Raw genomic sequence first — 6,000 nt, 5'->3', positions numbered from 1 at the left:
AGGGTGGCAGCAGCTGCTCACGGTCCGGCGGTGCCGGAGTGCGAGCGGGAGACGGCGGAGCCGGGATGGCGAGATGTGGCCCGGGGGACTCGCAAAGGTGACACAACATCAGCCATACAGGGGGAGCACAGGAAGGTGACTTTGTGTGAACCTGATCGCTCCTTCCAGGCAGCAGTAAAGCACGGTCTCTCTGTTTCTGAGTGAAATCAGTGATATCTCGATCTGGTGACCGGCTCTGTCCTGAGTTATGATGGGGTCAGACCTCCCTGCGAGGAATAATCCAGCCATGCAGGTCGGTAACTGATGGGAATGACCAGAGTTTGTAAATCACAACTGCAGCCAACAGCACCTGACAGCTCCAGGAAACAAGTGCAGAGCTGTGGGTTACAGAAGCAAAGGAATTTGGGTACCTAATTACTGCCCTAGTCCTGCTATAGGCATTGAAAAACTCGGAGTCCTGAAAGCATTTTGCAGCTGCAGGCTGACCTGTGAGACATCTGAGCACACTAAACACCTACCCCAACCAATAAATTCCCTGCGGATAATCCCAGGTCGGTGTTTAGCTGTCAAAGACTTGGCACCATGATTAAAATGCCCTTGTGTCTTTCTTTTTCCTCATACTGTAGATATTTGTGGACCCCAGCTGAGGTACTCAGCTCTCCCCAGGCATTGCAGAGTATTCCTGTGTACTCAGCTTGGGGCTGTGATTTCTGAACATGGGGAGAACACTGAAAAGCTTGATGCCATAATCCTGAGTTTCAGAGCATCTGTGTCTCTGCACATCTGGCTGATGCTGGCATCCTTCTCCAAGATTTAGTTACAAGCCAAGAGGCAAAAGTAGAAATGACTGCATAGAGCTGCTCTGTTCCTTTCATTTCCAGGGCCAGCACAAGTCAGTAGGATCTTACAAGTGATTTAAGCCTGAGCACTTCTATAAATTACAATGTCTTGTAATAGTTTGAGGAGGTTGTTCCATCACATTATAACCTTCAAACCTTCCCTCAGTGGTGGTTAAGACCACGGAAGGTCCCAACTCTATCCATTACCAAATTTGGCCACTTTGCATCATTCTATCAGGACCCAGGATCTCGGAGTTTCATTTGGGAGGGTCAGAGTCCCATGGGATGTAATTAATTCTTACCGCATTACAGTTAGGCAATAAAATCTTGAGACCACACACAAAATTTCTTTCAGGCCACACTTCTGCTGAAATCCTTGGGTAAGAACTGAGCAGAAGAGGATCAATGGTTCAAGTTTGGCCTTTTGGTTTTTTGCTGAATCATGAGTGTGCCCAGAGTCAGTTCAAGCAAGCCTGGCATTCTCCAGCAGTTTTTTCCTGTTACTGCACCTTAGGAGTGCTCAGCTGCAAATAGAACAGAATTCAAGATATAAGTGGCTGACCTGCTGTGGAAGGTATCTGAAACTACTGTGCCTTGCTTGCTTAGTCTCTTCAGATATGACCACTTTATTCCACCTCTAGGTGCTCACCATGTGGTCAGTACACGTCCCACTAAGACACATCTTCTACAGCATCCAAACCAAAAGTGATGGGGTTGATTCCAGTGTGATAACACCTGAAGTGCATTTGTAAGAATTGAGGAAGTACCACCTGAGAAAGGTCACAGGAAAAAGTCTGGTAAAATGTGGGGGAGCATTCTCTTGCATCACTGATAACTGCCTATCAAAGTGGGTGCAGTTTCCTTTTCATTTGGCACTATGCTGGGCACATAACTTCTGCTGACCAGAAATCCCTTACATAAGCTGTTCATTATTAGCTAAAGCTGTGTGCTGCTCTGCTTTGCCCAAACCCCTGCGAACCTGCTGAGCTGCCTGGAGCTGGGACTGATGAGAGCTTGTGTTTGAATGAGTACAACTTTTAGACAGTCTCTGCCAATGGAGCTGATGCACAGACTAGTTTAATGAAAAGTTAAAAATTAATTATCCAGTGTCCAGCCCCTGCCTGCTACCAGCAGCTGTCAACAGCAGGTCCTGTTTTGGTGTGGCTGAGGGTGGTTGTGCTCCCAGAGAGTCAGGAGCTGTGTCTGGACTCACTACAGGCTCCTGCTGAGCCCTGCAGAACGTCTGCAACAGGAACCCTTTGTCCGTTCTTACAAGGAAATAGGTCAGGAAACGAAAAATCAGGATCTGGGAAAGAGAATGAGAAGTTTCAGTGAGAAAGTGCTCCTCTTAGACAGGAAATCATGCACTCTCAGTGCTGAGCTCCTTTGTCACTCTCCCATTCCCTCTCTGGCTGTGGGAGCACCTCTCCTGCTTGTGGCAAGGACCTGCATCCAAGTCAGGGTATGGAAACCCATGGGCATGGCAGAGTAAGGCAGAGTAGGAAGGGTAATGCCTTCCTTTTAATCAGATAATATTCAAAGTAATTTCTGCCCCCTCCTCCAGCTTCCCACATGATTTGTCAGTCCAGGATACATATGGACCTTTGTCCTCAGGGAGTCTGATTGAAGGAGTTCAGTATGTGATTTGCAATGAAGAACAGTTGTGCTGCTGAGTTGTGCTGATAAGGAGCTCTGAGCCTGCACTGCCTTGGAGCAAGCGCAGCAGTCCCTTGTCCCCCAGCCCAGCTCCTGAGGACTGTCCCAGTGCACCTGTGGCACTGACTGGGGGGGCTGTGTGGGGATGCTGCTGGTGTGACCCCAGCCCAGGTGCAGTGGCTGCTGCTTTCTGACACCCCACTGTGAAAACACACCCCTGTATCTTCCCACTCCCACCTCGAGCTTTCCACCTAATGCTGCTGTGAGTGGTTGGACTTGGGAAAGAGCAACTTTTCTCAATCTTTTGGCTGGCTATCCTCAATAAAGGATCTCTCTTCCTTTTTTAGGAGGGGAGACACACATTTGTGGTGCTGGCAATGTGTGTGAGAGGAGACCTGCAGAGAAGATGACATTATAACTACTGACACGATGTGCTGCTCAGAGAAGACAAGTCTGACAAGGATTCATGCCAATCTCCTAAGTGAGTCGTGCGGTGCTGCCTGGAGAGAGGAGTGCCAGCATTTCCCAGATCACTTTGACATGCCTCTCATTACCAGAGAAGAGTTCAGTGACAATAAAATGCATTTTATCATGTTTAAATGAAAAACTTAAAAAACAAAATTTCTAGAATTTAAAAATTATTTGCAAGTGCTAGAACAGAAACATCAATTTATAACCACTGGTAATATGTGTGAGGACTCCTGATGCACCCCTTTATTGCACCCTGGGCTCACAGAATTAATCTGCAGCTGTTAAAGTTGTCCCAGTCTATCAGGTGCAATTTCATGCTCCAGTATGTGGTGCCAGGCAGGAACCTTCATCTTGGATATTGTCTGTGTATACTCTCATTTCCTGGAGATGCATTGGTCATAAACATTCCTTGGGCTTTCTGGTAATATAACATGTTGAAAATTAACTAATTACTATTTAAATTTCTGCTCCTCATGTTAATTAATTTCAGCAAAGAGATGTAAACTGACCTCCCATAGCTGGGGCAGCTCTGCAGGTGGATGTGCACTCCAATGTAGAGCAGTTACTGGAAGTAAATCAACAGCACTGGTGGCAGAGTCTCCTGGTTTGTCTCAAGTGTAAACACTGGAGACAGATGCTTTTCTCCTCAGACTTCAGGAGGCTGAGATGCCTCTCTCTGCTAACTTTGCTTAACTAATATATTCTAGTAAAAGTTATATTTTAAAAACCCGAGGTTACAGACATTGTGAAGTAGCACCTTAAAAACCTGTCGATGCCAAGTCAGGCAGAGGGATTTAATGTGATATTGCAGGAAATGGTGGGATGTGACATTGCCCTCACTAGTATCTGAGAAGCTTCAGTGATGGAAGCTCCAGTGGTGTTGGAATATGGAGCCTGAAGACTTCTCTCACACAGATGGCATATGTCAGAGTGACAAAAATCCATGGAAGTGGGGAATTGCCCTGCATCCCGGATGAGCATGTCTCCAATTGTTTATCAGCACTTAAAGCCGTACAAACTCACTGACACAAGTTCAGTGGTTTAGGTGCTTTCCAAAGATGCCACTCATCCTGGAATTCCTTGTAACTTGCTGTAGTGGACACAGAACTAAAGCCTGAGTGTGTGGCTTCATCAGCCTTTCTGGAGAATGGAGGAGTCGCTAATTAACTACATATTTTAGCATTAGAGTTTCTCTTTCTGCCTGCTGTGACTGTCTGTTGGTCATGCTGTGTGTCCAGACACTGATGGCATCTCAGAGAAAGCATTGAGGTAGGTAAGGTTTCCTTTAAAGCCTTCTGAGCTCATGAGAGTGAGATAGTGCATTCCCATGTGCTTAAGTTATACACTTACAAGCTCTGGCTAGAAGTGTTAGCATAACAGCCTTAGGTTGCTAGGAGGTGCTGTGTGGGGATTAATTAATCAGGATGGTTGTGCCTTCTGTTTGCTGTCATTGCTGATATAGAAGAGAGGTTTTCAAAGCCAAGAGCTGTGATGGACTCTTGTCAGGCTGACAGATTTGCATATAAAAACACACATTAAGGCAGTTGTGGCAAAAGTTAGTCACTGCTAAACACTGCACAAGGGAAAATCTAAACTGTGAGGCCCACAAGAGGCTCTGTCTGCTCTAGGCTGCTCCTCTGTCCACACTCTTATGGGCAGCAGCAACACTGAAACAGCTGAGACTGCTGTTCCAAGACTTTCCTGAGGCACCAAATGGGTTAAAAAGGCTGATATTTAGCTCACAGATTTTTGGTGGGGTTTTGAAGCAACATCCTAAACTTTCTTAGTGCACAAGTAAGAGAATTGGCTTGCCTCCTGCAAGAGCAGAGGATGCTACCTCAGGTTGCATCTCCTCTACTGTAGCTGGTTGAGCTGCCCAGATGGTCACTTTGTGATGTAGTTCCACCCATATGGTTTAAGGCAATAGGTGGGAAACAGACAAAACAGAAAATCCATGAAGAGAGTAATAAAACCTAATGGAGCTTGGACCAGCCTCTTCAACTGGACAGCAATGAATGCCCAAAGGTCCAGACTGTAGTAGACATAAGGCAGTCTTGATCACACAGAGGACTGAATCCACCCAGCTTTTAAATGATTTCAGACACTAAATTCATTGTACAAGAAAGCTTGCTGGTAGTTGTCTCCAAGCATCCATTCCCCCGGAGGTACTATCCCAACAAAAATATTTCATTTCCCCTCAGCTGAAGTCAGGTACTTGCTCAGCTCTTTAAAAAGACTGTAAAAGTAAGGTAGGCACAGTGCTCAGATTCCAAAAGCCCTTTGCAGGTGACCCTGGCCCTAAAGTCCCATTTTTGACATGCTCCTAACCAGGGAAGAGTGCTCTAATTCTCTAAAGCAGAACTGATGCCTGGTAAGTGCTGTGTGAGACTGGGGTTCAGAGTGCTCCCCCAGTATTGTCTGCTGACTGAAGCTCAAAGTGAGTGCAATCACAGCAGCTTGTCCAGCACTTGTTGGGGGTGTCAGAAAGGGAGAAGGCTGGATCCATAAATGAGCACATGAACTCTTCTGCTGCAGTGTAGGGGGAGCACAGGGGCCTAGTCTTAATAGAACAACCCACAAAATCACACCTAATGCCTGCGTGCACCCTGTTCTGGTATCTTTGTCTCTCTCAGCCATGACAAGAGGAACCTGCATGGAAGGTAAGGCAACCTTTTGGTTAATAGCCAGTTCCTTTCACCATTCTTCTATAGAGGAGCTCCATTTTCTGAAGGAATTCAGCTCTGCAGCTTCCTCTTCTCAGGAGCATGCCTGACTTCCTGGTTCATCGAGGAATTGCAGGTGACCAAGAGCAGCTGTATGCCAAAACTCATGCACTGGGCTGATAATCTTCATGGAAAAAATCTAATATATAAAAGCAGGGAATGTATTGCAGTAGTCAAAGTATTTGGTTTGGAAGGGAGGACTTGAGCTTCCTCTTTGGGGCCTGTGTCATTTCCTTGGGGGAGCAGTGCAGCAGCAGCCTAGGGTCTACATGGCTCTGAGTCCCTTCCAGGGAAAAAGAGGAATACTGCTT

This window comes from Sturnus vulgaris, chromosome 1, assembly GCF_052056855.1.
Source record: "Sturnus vulgaris isolate bStuVul1 chromosome 1, bStuVul1.hap1, whole genome shotgun sequence".
Taxonomy (NCBI): Eukaryota; Metazoa; Chordata; class Aves; order Passeriformes; family Sturnidae; genus Sturnus; species Sturnus vulgaris.
Note: the sequence above shows the minus strand (reverse complement) of the source record.